The 15053-nt window shown below is 37.0% G+C and overlaps 1 non-coding gene across 1 annotated transcript; it reads left to right on the top strand.

Annotated features, from left to right (window-relative positions):
* The first annotated feature begins 9529 nt into the window (after positions 1-9529).
* Positions 9530-9636, top strand: LOC145151727 (small nucleolar RNA R71). The gene has a single exon (XR_013732285.1). It is a non-coding gene; the product is annotated as a small nucleolar RNA R71 (small nucleolar RNA).
* Positions 9637-15053: the final 5417 nt, after the last annotated feature.

Below are 15053 nucleotides of genomic sequence, written 5' to 3'. Positions count from 1 at the left end.
CAGCTTTCATCAGAAAAGTTGAGTCCTATTCACGGAGTGTTTTGACAATCTTAGACTTAATATCATTCAAAACTGTTTATATGCAAGTAGCTCAGGTTTATACCTTTCTAATGACTACTTGCACATCTCCATACGATTTTTCTATAATTTATGGTGATTTTTATAAAACTGTCTATCAATTCAGAAACAAATCCGGACCAGACTGTGAATATGAGCATTTTCACACAAGTTAGAGACTTCTAAAAATCATAACAAACATTATGGTTATACTAGATACATTTACTAAACTCTCAAAGTATACGGATTCAGTTTTCTACTTCGTATGATTTTTCTATGATCATTTTAAAACAGTGCAGAAAGGTTAAAAACTAGTTAACAATTTTCAATTTACACTTTGTAACATGTTGAGCAAAGTGTTTATCTTTTATGACTCTATCTTTTACATGTGTTTCCTGTTGAGTTACATTAAATAACAAAAATGATTCACTAAATTTTAAGAGCCCTTTTATCATTACAAGAATACTAGACGAAACATAAAAAGTATAGTTTACGGATTGTACTTTTCAAACATACTACGTAAAGAGGGGAATTATTTCCATCACACAAAAAGGTCTTATACTCAGTTCACACGTAAACTCATTAACGTAAGTTGTGATACAATTCTTCAATGGTACTCTTAGAGTACGGGTTAAAAATTCCTGTTAGTTATAACCAGAATCTTTTGTAGGGAGAGCGTGATAATTGTGTATAGATCTATATTGGGATTGACACCCCACACCTTGCTGCTAGCTACATCGGGACCTGCAGGTCTACGGGTGACAAAAGTCATAGGATCTTGACGTCTGAAAAACGTTGTAGCAGGTTCATTCTAGTTATAGTATGGTTATAACGACTCACATAGGTAGTTAATAACATTTCAAGTTTACGGGAAAATGTTACTTTACAAAAAGGGGTTTTATCTATCTAAAACTGCATACTCTCAGTCTTGGGATTTAAGACTACACGACTTTGTATAAGGAAATTATTGGATTTTTCTTGAATACACATTACAATTACAAACACATTATAAGTACAAAATACGCACATACTCTCGGTCTTGGGATTTAAGGCTACATAACATTTTATAAGGAAAATATTGGATTTTTCTTGAGTATTCATTTTCATTTACAAACAAAGGTTTTCCAACATTTCATCCAAAAGCTTATGAACTCACCAACTTAATTGTTGACACTCTTTCAAAACTACTTGTATTCTCAGGAAATAAGTGAAACAGGAAATCAACAGCTTTTGAGGATGGGACGATAAATCGTCGAACATTTCATTTTTTCATGATAGTGTAATTGATTGGGAAAACATGTAAACTCATACTACGATGTAACTTTTTCAATTATAATTATGATGGTTGTATTTACTATGACCACTATTATACTCGTTGTTGTGATACTATACATGAAGTCACTCCCACCCCCGAACGTTTCCGCCATCCTTGGTTTGGGGTTGTGACAAAAGGCTTTCAACACTCACTAAAATTCTAGATCTACGAGATATAAAGCTTTTGGGACCCAGGAAAGCAATAAAGTTGCTAACTTTATTTTATAACCACTCCAACCAAAGCCAAGAACCAAAATAAGCTAAAATGACCTTGATCTATAAGGTTGAAACCAACAAGATAAGAGCTTAGGGACTTACAAAAAGTCCAGAAGATGTACACAAGGATAGGGATGATTTGCTTGCTTGATCTATGCACCAAACTTCTTCTTTCTTCCTTTAAAATCACCACAAGTTCCAAAATAAGCACCAAAAGCTACACGAAGTCTAGGGTTTGAACAAAGGTTCTTTTGGAGGTGAATGAGGCTAAGGGTGAAGGAAACCCTAGCCATCGCTTCCTTTAAATAGGGCTTGTTTAGAACCACAAAATTACCAAATTAAATCCATACCTTAATCTGGGCGTTACAACTCTACCCCACTTGATACATACTTCGTCCTTCAAGTCCACTGCTCAAAACAAGCCAGAGTAATGCTCCATCATATCCTCCTCGAGCTCCCAAGTCCGTTTGGAACCCTTTCGGTGCTGCCATTGCACCTTCACAAAACCTACTTCCTTGTTGCGCAAGGTCTTCATCCTCCTATTTAGAACCGCAACCTGTCTCTCCACATAATTTAGGCGCTCATCAACAAAAATGTCATCTAAGGGAACCACTGCGGAATCATCAGCCAAACACTTTTGCAACTGAGAGATATGAAATATGTTATGAATCTTGCTAAGCTTGGCGAGTAAATCTTATCGGTATGCAATTGTGCCCATCCAGGCGATACATTTGAATGGGCTAATAAATCTGGGGCATAACTTTCCCCGCTTCCGAAACCGGATGAAATCTTTCCAAGGTGACACCTTTAGAAGCACAAGATTTCCCACCTGAAACTCAAGGCCAGATCGGCGTTAGTCAGTGTAACTTTTATGTCTGATTTGTGAGATATTCAACCTATGTCGTAGCCGCTGAATCATCATACTGGTCTCGAGCACCACCTCGTTGTTCCCCTTTACACGGTGTCTGACCTCACCTAAAAAATTGAAGATCGACATCTCCTCCCAAAAAGCAACTTAAAGGGAGGCATGCCAATGTTGGCATGATAACTATTGTTGTAGGAAAACTCAGCCTGTATGGTCCATATTTTCAACCCAAATTTTTCATTTTTATTTATTTAAATATTCCAGAGTATAATTATAATATACGGAAACATGTTGTGAATGCGCGTGTGCACAGTCGAAGCTTTCCCTTCCCACGAATCACTAAAGTACCTAAAAAGAATTTTTTTTCAATTGGTAAGCACGAGGCTTAGTGAGTTTCCTAAAATACCATATACCACAATACATATACACGTGTAAAAACAATTGCTTACAATATGCCAGTAATATGTATACTTACGTCCTACACACCATTTCGTTAACATGGGTCTATGTGTACTTATGGCCTACACGTCTTTTCGTTAACACGGGTCTATGTGTACTTACGGTCTACACGCCATTTCGTCCACATGCAAGCCGATAAGCTCCCGGCCTTCTTAACCGTTCAACCATCACTCATATCTAAGTCTAATATCACAACAATTAAGCATATAGAGACTACACTCTACACTCTACTAGTACAGGCACATTTATATTTTCTACTCTACTTAAGCATAGAGAGAGAGATTATACTATTAGTTCTTACTATGCTACCTCTCTATCCTAACAAACATGGATATATATTATACTACATGGTATAGTGAGATAACTCACCTGGACAGTTACTCAAAATATTGTCAGCTATCTTGGCAATCCTACTAGTCATTTCAACTGGTGGGTAACACACTGAACAAGTATTAACCTATATTACTATAGCTTATTAGTTCTTATGGGATTTTGGTAATGAAATGCTAGATCTTTAACTAATCCCGAAAATTACTAAGAGTTATATCAAATAAGGATCATCCAGGCAAGATAGTTAGGAGGCAGGATCATTTCGACATATAGCTTTTCTAAAATCCAACACCGAAGCCAACGTGACTGATCTAGACACTTCTCCCATAATTAGATCAATCATTATTATAATTGGAATTACTAATCAATCTTATTTACAGGTTACACAATAACAAATATGATTATAAATATAAGTTACACTTTAATAGGATAAGTGAGGCTTAACTTACAGAGATTTTGGCGAAAGCCAGAAAATATCGAGGGCAAAATTCTGACCCGAGAGCTTCTACTAGTCGAGCCTAGATACCCAGAGTTTTGTTGAATCCAAACTCTTCAGAACCCTGAAAATGGTAAGAAAAATCGAAGTTGGAGAGAAATATATGACAATTTTGAGTGAGCAGTAAATGAAACCCAAAACCCCTTTTTATAGTAAAGAAGCTGATGTGTGTAAAACCAACTAGTTTTAATCCTACTTTTTAAATATAAATTTAACACACAAAAGGAAGTGTACCTGTCAATTGGCGGTATAATTAAGCAAGCGGGGTATCGAACACAAGGAACAACAAATTAAACTAACTACTAGAATTATCTAAAAAGAAAATAATAAAAGGAAGGGTATTCTCTAGTTTTGCAAGACTAGAAACTTAAACAATTAACTAAAACTTAAACTACCAACTAAGCAAGCAAAGATCAACTAAATTCAATAATAAAGAAGACTTTTGTTTAGGTTTTGAATCCTTTATTTCTATGGTTGATTTTATGGCAAGTGCAATGGATTGACTTTTCATTGGCTACCGATTAGTGTGATTAGGTTCACGTTCGCTATTACTAATCCTTAGAAGACAAATCAATTCAAACAGTGGCCAGTTGGTTAAATTAACAGGTTTTCTAGTTTATTGATTCGGGTTAAGTAAGACTTGTAGTGGGTAATTAAATTGGTCGTTCAATTAACCTCTTGCTGATGGTTCGTCACACAAGCTCACACATTAACATACCTATTCTCTATTAACCCTAGTTTCACGATCGCTATTTCTAGGCATATAACAATGTTTTCACATAAATCATATGAGATTAGCAATTAAGAGATGGTCATGCAACTTAATATAATGGTTAATTAACAGCAAAATAGTTGTAGTTAACACATAAGGTTCTTTAACAAGCTTAGCAAAACATAATCACAAAATTAAATCAATCCAACCATAAAATCATACCATAATCATAAAGTCATCTATCCTAAATAGAAGATAATAGTTTTAGCTCATGATTACAGTAAAACTAAGATAAAAAACGAAGTCAAGTCACTCAAACATAGTTCAACTTAAAGAATAAATAAGAATGGACTTGATTTTTCCTTGATTCTTCTCAAAATTGGATCTAGGGTTGATTCTCTGGCTTCCAGCGCCTTAGCAGGTCTTATAATCGTAGCTTCTCCTCCAAGGATTTCTTCGAAAAACCGGGTATCGATCTGAGAGCCCCTTTTTATAGATTAGAGGCGACTCATCAAGTCCATGGACTGACTCGTCGAGTCCCTCATTAAATCCCTGTGTACGGCAAGGCAAGGACTCTTCTGCTTCGAGAATGGTCGTGGGAACTCGTCGAGTCAAGGGTCAACTCGCCGAGTCCTTCTTGGTTTTTGGGTCTTTTCTTCTTTCTTTGATTCCCAAGCTCCCGATAGCTTCTCCTGCTTCGTTTTGTTTCCGAGCACTTCTTATGAACTGAAAATATAATTTAAACGTAATTAAGCATCTTTTGTTCCATAATTGCATTAAAATAGTCAAAAAGTATTAATATTCTTATACAAAATATATGACTAAATATGCACATATCAAATTACCCCACACTTGACTTTTGCTTGCCCCCAAGCAAAACTGAATTTTAAACATACTAAAATCACATAAAACAATCCTAATCAAACCCATCCATTATGCCAAGACCTCAATGCATGCATTTGTGTCTAAAATTTTTCCTAAGGAACCCCCCCCCCATACTATAAATACTCACAATCCTCATAAACACTTGCCCACTTCTTTTGAACAACGCTCATTTTATGCATCCCTCCGAATCCATCCGCAGAAAACTTTCTAACCTCAAGGTATTTTTGGTCAAGCAACCCAAGCATACATAATCTAGAAAAAATTTAGAACTTTTCGATACCACAATGGAGCTCTTTGGAATTCTTCACTTCTTTGATAATTTGATCTTTGATTTCTTTGAATTCACCACCTTTTCGTGTGATTTTTGGTATCTTCAATTTTTGAATTTCTTCAGAATTTTTGATCTTCTGATCTTCATACTTTATTCTTGAATGCTCCAAAAATTCTTCCAACTTTTCTTGTAATTCTCTCTTTTTTTAACATGTATCTCACTTTTTTTTCTTTCACTCAAATCCTACATGCTTAAGCAGAGGTGCTTAACGTCAACCCTTATTGGTGAAGATACAAACCTTCCAGGATAGATTTCTGGTACACGATGCTAAACATATTGCGACCCTCAAACTAAGCGACGTTGTGTTTTTGTTCCATGATTTCACTAGAATAAGGGAGGCCACAAATGCATTATAACATATATTGGACCAACTAAACATTTGGGTCCTCATAGAATCATAATACTAGCATGGATCCTAATTGCTTTACTAAAATTTTCTAAATTAATCCTATCAATTTTAATTCAATTTTTTTTTAAATTAAGCCTAAATTAAGATCCTAAGTTATCTAATGTAACCAACCCCCTACCCCACACTTAATTCATGCAATGTCCCCATTGCATGCTATGCATGATAAAGAAAACAAAAGTAAAAAGGGAATTGGAACAAACTCCCCTGGAATAGTAGTCGCGAGGTTGATCTTTGACATTGAAAGCTCCATCTTCAACTGAATTTAGACATGGGAACAGCTCATCCATGCCTTGGGTGTCAAATCTCGTGTAGTTCATAGCTCTAAAAATGCAGGAAAAACTCTCGGAAATCTATAGGAATTACTCTTCAAAAGTGTAGCCAATTGCCGTGTGAAATAATCATCAAATCATAACCTTGAAAATTGAAATAACTCGTCGAGTTAGTGATCTGACTCGCCGAGTTGTAGAGAGAAAAGGCAGAATCCAAGTTTTTACACTGGGACTCGTCGAGTAGGTAAGTGCACTCGGCGAGTCCATCGCTGGGTGGAAAATTTGTATATTTTGCTCCAAAGTTGATTCTGATTTGTTGAGAAACTAATCAATTGAGACTCTTCCATTTTTTCCTTCAGTATTTAGACAATTTCCAACTCTTTTCTTGACCGGACTCTAAACTCGGACTCCATTCTCTCTCGCCTAGACTCGATACTTCTATCACTCTCGAGACCCTTTGCATGCAAACACTTTATCCAAATTCTGAAAAGACTAAAACAAACATGTAATAAAAAGGAAAAACTCACCAAACATAAATCCTAAACTACTTGTCCAAACAAAAACAAAAATAAAAAGAAAAAGGAAAGCAAACTCTCGTAACGGGTTGCCTCCCGTCAAGCGCTTCTTTTTTAGGAGTCTTTAGCTGGACTCCTTCCCGCTCTACGTTTCTGAGTTGTCCTTCATCGGGATGCCAAGCTTAATCCTTTGTGGTTTGTATTTTGTTTTGTAAGCATGTATTTTTCTCTTATATGCCCTTCTCAATTCTTCTTTCCTTCTTCTTTTAGCATTGTCTTCATATTCACACCTTGTCCTTTTTCCACACTTCTTCTTCTTTACCCCGTTCTTTGGATCCATCTTTTGTACTTCTTCTTTGTCTATATTGATTGCACTTTCAGTTCTGACTTCATCATCAGTCGATATCAAAGATTCTTCCTCACTTTCGTCACATACTAAAGAAGCCGGTGGTTCAAAAGCAAACACTTCATAATTAGTAGCCACTCGGGATCGAGGTTTAGCCCTTTTGGTTGTGGTTGACATAGCCTTTCGATCAAGCATGTGTGACTCATTAAAAGAGTGATGTGAATCACTATTCGAGACCTTAATAGACTTTTCATCTTCCAAGCTTTCCTTGATGTCATGTTGAATTTCTCCATCCTTTTGCACAGTTGTGTCAAGATCAGCCAAATTGGCATTTCCAAAGTCACTTACATCATTAACAACTTCAATTTCCTCAAGTAAATTCTCAGGAAAAACATGCACATCAAGTCTGGAAAGGGTACTCGTAGTTTGCAGGACAAAATCCACCATTGGTCTTGACTTTTCGTTTGGACTCGTCGAGTCAGTAGATGCTACTCGGTGAGTCGATGCGTTCTCAATACTTTTATGGACTTCCTGGTAATCTGCTTCCTCTAAAATCTTCTCTATCTTCCTCAAATCTCCTTCAGCATCAAAATTGTCTTCCAAGGCTAATATGAACTGATTTGGATTACTTTCTTGCAAAAGTGCAATTTCTCTTTCTAATAATTCGTCATCCAAATCCATTGAGGAAGTCTTATCTTTCCTTATCTCTTCATGCTTTTTCTCTTGCTCTGCTTTAAAAATTACCGAATCATCCCCCACTCTTAGTGTTAATGTAGATTCGTACATATCGACTATAGCACCTGCCGTATTCAAGAACGGTCTCCCAAGAATGATTGGGACTTTAAGGTCTTCCGCCATGTCCAACACTACGAAATCAGCAGGTAAAACAAATTTATCAACCTTGATGAGAAGATCTTCGCATACTCCAATTGGATGTTTTATCGTTTTATCGGCTAGATGGATCTTCATATGGATAAGCTTTGGTTCTGGCAAGTTTAACTTCTTGAAGAAAGAATATGGCATGAGATTTACACTTGCTCCCGAATCAGTCAATGCTTGAGTGGTAATTATATTTCCAAATTGACAAGATATGGTAATGCTACCCGGATCGCCCCTCTTATATGGCAACTCATTCAATACTAATTCAGCGACTTCAGCCATATCTTTTCTAGTTGTAAAGAGACCCTTAAGCAAGCATGAATATTTAGGCGTTTGAAGTATCGTTTCAATAATGGAATGTTCTCTTAGAGGGCCCTTACATTCTCCATAAATTTTCTATACCCTTGGATCTGCTCATCAGGTATGGCTCGCCTTCGAAATGGCAAGGGAGGCCGGTAAGGGTTCAAAAGACAGCTGGTTTTATCAACAGGTAGTGGAATCGTCGAGTCTTTGTATGGGACTCGGCGAGTCGAGTCGGGTTCTGCCAACTTCGATTTTTCTGCCTCTTCTGCTTGCACCTTTATAGCATCCTTCTGGATAGGGGTCATAGGAACGAAATTTTTCTCAAAATCAGTTGCTATAGCGTTTATATGCGTCATTCCTGGATTCTTTTTGGTATGGCTTGGAAGTTCACCCGGTGCTCTATGACTGATTTATTGTGCAAGCTGACCTAGCTGCTTCTCAATGTTATGAATGGAAGCTTGCTGATTCCTAAGCATAGCTTGTTGATCTATCATCATAGTTTGATGCTCTCTAATCATGCCTTGTTGCTCCCATAACATATTTCGTTGTTCTTTCATTGCAGCATCGGTATCATTACGCCTTTTCTCAGATGCGGCTACAAATCTTGTGAACATATCTTCCAAATCAGATTTCTTCTCTAGCACCAGTTCCTCTTTTTGATAAAAGCCCCTTTCTTTTTGCTTATATTTTTCCTCCTTTGCCTTTTTGTACTCATCATACGGGAGCCATTCCTTCTTGGGTTTTCGCCAATTATCATCGTACATATCACCGCTTGAGTAGCATACTTGAGCTTTCAGGTTCCCGTTCTCATCCAAATCACAGTCTCTAGTAAGGTGGGGCCCATTAAAATTCTCACATCCCACCCGGATAGCGTGGATGGATTGGTCCATCTTAGTCATTCTTCGATCCAAACTCTCTAGTTTAGCCATCATTGTTGCCATGCTATAATTAACTGAGTTCACTGCCCCTCGAGTTAAGTCATTTCTTGGGTTATGATATTCTCTAGAATGCTTAGAGAATTCTTCAATTAGTTGTTTGATTACCGGGGGTGGCTTCTTTGTGAGAGGTCCTTGTGAATCAAGGAGTTGCCTTGTGGTCACATTTACTCCATCATAGAAAATGGAGACTTCTTGTTGGCTATTAAGATCATGATGTGGGCAATTCCTTAGTAAACCTTTGTATCTCTCCCACACCTCGTATAAGGACTCTCCAGCTTGTTGCTCAAAGTTTGCTATGGACTTCTTCAACTTGGCTATCTTTGAGGGAGGGAAAAATTGATCAATGAATTCTTCCTTCATCTTGGCCCAAGTGGTGATGGATCCTGGAGGGAGTGATTTGAGCCAATCTTTCGCAACTCCCTTGAATGTAACTGGTAGCATACGAAGTAGAACGGTATCGCGACCCACATTTGGGACATTGAAGTAGTTGGCAATTTCGTTGACCTCGTCTAAGTGCTTGTATGCGTCCTCGTGATCTTTCCCGTAGAATGGGATCTCCTTAAGTTGAGCTAGTATGTGGCCTTTGAGTTCAAAGGTGGCAGTCGCGGGAATTGCGGGTTGCACAAGTCCTGGGACGGTGTCGTCACGCATCATTTTCTTCCATTCTCCCATGGGAACTTCATCGATGTTAGTCATGGTGTTAGCTAGTTCGCCCTCGATGTCGCTTCCTTCTTCGTATTCGGAATTTGTACTCGTATTCAAATTCGGTTTCTTTTGTATTATCTTCAAGATTTCCAAGGTTGCTTCCTTCGCTCTTTTGGCTGCTAGACTCACCTGCTTTCTTGTTCTTTTTCTTCCCAAAGACTGATTTGAGGTCCTTGAACGGTGATTTCTTTGGCGGGTTAGTGTCTTCAAGTACTTTGTCTTTGTTTTTCCTAAGTGCGGATTCTGGGTCTTCAAGTGGAGGAACAAAAGGTGTGTTGGATCCTCGGGTCATGTAATACCTGCAACCAAAACAAGAAAAACGTGTAAAAAGAACAAAAATAAAATAAAAACGAAATTTACTGTCAGCGACGGCCTCGTCGAGTCTGTTCGTAGGGACTCTGCGAGTTCACTGCTTAAACAGAAAAAAAAAATTAACAAAAATTCCTAAAGGCTAAAAACTGAAAATCAATCCTAATACTAAATTTACTTAAAACAGTAACTTTGTGCAAGAAAAATCTCACACAAAGGATCGATAACACTAGTAATCAAATTAAATTTTAGAACCGTTCCCCGGCAACGGCGCCAAAAACTTGATGTGTGTAAAACCAACTAGTTTTAATCCTACTTTTTAAATATAAATTTAACACACAAAAGGCAGGGTACATGTCAATTGGTGGTTTAATAAAGCAAGCAGGGTATCGAACACAAGGAACGGAAAATTAAACTAACTACTAGAATTATCTAAAAAGCAAATAATAAAAAGAAGGGTTTTCTCTAGTTTTGTAAGACTAGAAACTTAAACAATTAACTAAAACTTAAAATACCAACTAAGCAAACAAAGATCAACTAAATTCAATAATAAAGAAGACTTCTGTTTAGGTTTTGAATCCTTTATTCCTATGGTTGATTTTATGGCAAGTGCAATGGATTGACTTTTCATTGGCTACCGATTAGTGTGATTAGGTTCACGTTCGCTATTACTAATCCTTAGAAGACAAATCAATTCAAACAGTGGCCAGTTGGTTAAATTAACAGGTTTTCTAGTTTATTGATTCGGGTTAAGTAAGACTTGTAGTGGTTAATTAAATTGGTCGTTCAATTAACCTCATGCTGATGGTTCGTCATACAAGCTCACACATTAACTTACCTATTCTCTATTAACCTAGTTTCACGTTCTCTATTCCTAGGCATATAACAATGTTTTCACATAAATCATATGAGATTAGCAATTAAGAGATGGTCATGCAACTTAATATATTGGTTAATTAACAGCAAAATAGTTGTAGTTAACACATAAGGTTCTTTAACAAGCTTAGCAAAACATAATCACCAAATTAAATCAATCCAACCATAAAATCATACCATAATCATAAATTCATCTATCCTAAACAGAAGATAATAGTTTTAGCTCATGATTACAGTAAAACTAAGATAAAAAAAACGCAGTCCAGTCACTCACACATAGTTCAACTTAATGAATAAATAAGAATGGACTTGATTTTTCCTTGATTCTTCTCAAAATTGGATCTAGGGTTGATTCTCTGGCTTCCAGCACCTTAGCAGGTCTTCTAATCATAGCTTCTCCTCCAAGGATTTCTTCAAAAAACCGGGTATCGATCTGAGAGCCCCTTTTTATAGATTAGAGGCGACTCGTCGAGTCCAGGGATTGACTCGTCGAGTCCCTCATTAAATCCACGTGTACGGCAAGGCAAGGACTCTTCTGCTTCGAGAATGTTTGTGGGAACTCGTTGAGTCAAGGGTCAACTCGTCGAGTCCTTCTTGGTTTTTGGCTCTTTTCTTCTTTCTTTGATTCCCAGGCTCCCGATAGCTTCTCCTGCTTCCTTTTGCTTCCGAGCACTTCTTATGAACTGAAAATATAATTTAAACGTAATTAAGCATATTTTGTTCCATAACTGCATTAAAATAGTCAAAAAGTATTAATATTATTATACAAAATATATGACTAAATATTCACATATCAGAAGCATGCCGCACACACCAGGGAGGCGCTCCGCGCTTTTGGTTTACGCAGTTGGTTGGAACCACATGTCAGCACAAGAGTGGGCCACGTCTCAGTTTCTAGAAGGGTATGCACTCCGTGTCGTGCGTGCACGCGTATGTTTTTATGATTTTTCGAAAGATCATATCCTCTTCATATGATCTCCTTTTTTGACATTCTTTATATCCACAGGTAGCTATCGATGAGATCTACAACTTTCATTTAGAATTCGTCACCTAATTTTCATTTTATTTTTAAAGCTATATTTTTAACAGGATTAGATTATTAAAACCCGTATAAAAATCACTACTTTTTCATAAGACATCCATTCTTGACTGTCTTTATATCGACATATAAGTATTGGCGAGATCTTCAACTTTCTTTTAGATTGTTTTTCCTAACAATCGAAAGATTTCAATTTCGGTTTCTGTGTCGCACATTGCTACGCTGAAACTTGTAAAAATCATAAGTTATTCATGTGAAGTTAGATTTAGGCGTTCTCTATATGCACACACTTGGTATTACGATTACAACGAATTTCGTTTACATTACTTAGGCTAATAAACAATCTATCTAAAATTCACTTTTACGATATGTAGAGATATGTCGGTTTAATCACGAAACTTCGAAGAAGCATAACTTCTTCATATGAAGTCAGATTTAAGCATTCTATATATCTACAGAAATTATATTGATGATTTTTACATGTTTATAATGATAATTTTAGCCAAAAAGTAATATATTTCTATTTTGAATTTATAAAAAGTAGTTTATATCAAATTGTATTGGAGTGTGAAAACAGGATGTTACAACTCCCCCCCACTTACAACGATTTCATCCCCGAAATCCTACTCCTAGTGCACTTAGACGTCATCTTATCTGAGTTATCGAGATCAACTTATGATCTAGCCAACATTGTCGCATCGTTATTTCTCGTAGAACTTCGCTTTCTAAGACGTACTCCTGAACTCCTCGCCAAGTCTTCCAACAACAGAAAATCATCGGTCTAGATTTCCATAATCTTATGTTCTATGACAGACCATCACCTTCAAACGTAAAATTTTGATACAGTTGACTTGTTATGAATTGATTCACTATATAGTTTTATATTCGACTTCCTAACGGAATCCATTTTCTGCAATATGCCTCTAAAATGGCTTATGGCATATCCTTAAAACACACCAATCTATGTTTCAAGTGGCTTCTCTACCTAGTTAATGTGTCTTAACGTTCTAAAACTTAACCAAAGCTTACTTTAACGAATTTACTAGTTTGGAATTCTTGAACCAATACTCTAAAATTGGTGACAGACTAATTATAAGGCTTGCTCCTTTGAACACTAGGCCACTAATAGCCTTCTCGCAAGGCTTTGACTACTTTACCTAGTATCAAGGTATGTCTATTGCTCGAGTAATATGTTTTTATACCTACTCATGACGTCAAAATACTTAGCCAAATATTAGAGTTTTGATGCTTGATTGCTCCTGTCACTATCCTTCCTTTATCACAACACATCTTTGCTATATAAACTTTTGAGGCTATAACATAGTTTAAATTGGCGAAGTGTTTCCAAGGATGAATCTTTAGCGCCTGATGCTTTCTATTGGTGAACTACGTAACCTACTTAATTCCTTGTATAGCAGTTCCTACGTTGCAAGGAGAACTTTTCGCATCCTTGGGGGTGCGGATATATCAGACTCTCTTGGATATTTAAGTCGTACCCAAGAATTCGATCAATTTCTAAATCCTATTAGACACTTGGGAGGAAAGGCCAACCTTTCCTTGAGAAGCAAAAAGCTCATAGCCTATGGGTAATCTTATTAGAAGACTTCCTTCTTCTTTTACCACGAATAACTAAACCTAAAAAAACAAATTATATCCACTTGTGTTGCACCTTCATGTTCCTTGATGTAGAGACCTAAAGTCAAACTTCTCTTCGCACTTTCATCTTATGGGTCGGTTCTCCTCTAATTGTGTTTGACCCATTATTTGTCGCTACTTGCCACTGATTAATGCCCAAGTTGTCTTTGTCTATGCAGTCTGTAGCTTATTTTGAATTTGAACAAACTCATTTTTGTCATATCAAATGACCTTTGACATTCCCATGATAGTACTACACTTTTGCGTAATGCAAGTGATCTTCACATAGCACGACCGAAACAGGATAAGATCGTGACAAGCACAATGTTGTCTTGAAATGTACTAACTTAACACTAGAAACAACATAAACTAAATATTCCATCTTTATTATAACGTTATCTTCATATATTTATTACATAAGGTTTTAGCTAAAGTATAAAATAACTATTAATCTCTCCTATGTGATCACATTCATGTTGGGGCTTTTCCTCGATCAGAAGAATAACCAGCCATGACCTGTGGTGCTTCCCTTGCTTCATCTGCCGTGAGTTGAAAGGATTACCCTTTGGTCCATAGAGCTTCAACTCTGCCCCAATGTCCATCAATTATCCTTAAATTTGCAGGTGTTGGAGCTTACATTGCGTCTGTTGGATTCAAAAGAGAACAATCGGCCCTGATGTGACCCATATGATTGTAGTTGAAACAGTTACACACTCCCCATGCTTCTTGCTTATAGTTTTATCTGAAATTTCCCACTTTTCCGCACTTGTAGAATATCATAGCATGACAATCTCCTTCATGTAATTTACCACACTTGTTACACCAAGGTCCTTTCTGTCCTCCAGACTTTAAATGGTCGTGCTTGAATCTTTTGGCTATCGGATGGAACGGAGTTGGAGTCTGCCTCTTTTATTTTTGTTGAGTTTCCGACTTAATTTCCCTTCTCCTTGCATGCCCTTTCATCTCCGCTAAGGTCTTGTATATATTGTTCGATATGAACTCCCTGATATCAGCTTTGAGCATAATTAAGTATCGATACATTTGTACTTGCTCCGATGAGGCATATTCTGGGATAAACAAGGCTATCTCGGCAAACATCTTGGTGATCTCAATCACCGATTTAGTGGTCTTTTTGAGTGAGATATATTCTTGAGCGATCCGCTCC

The sequence above is a fragment of the Lactuca virosa genome, chromosome 1 (genome assembly GCF_052849685.1).
Source record: "Lactuca virosa cultivar CGN04683 chromosome 1, Lactuca_virosa_CGN04683_v6, whole genome shotgun sequence".
Taxonomy (NCBI): domain Eukaryota; kingdom Viridiplantae; phylum Streptophyta; class Magnoliopsida; order Asterales; family Asteraceae; genus Lactuca; species Lactuca virosa.
Note: the sequence above shows the minus strand (reverse complement) of the source record. Positions and strands in the feature narration are given on the sequence as shown.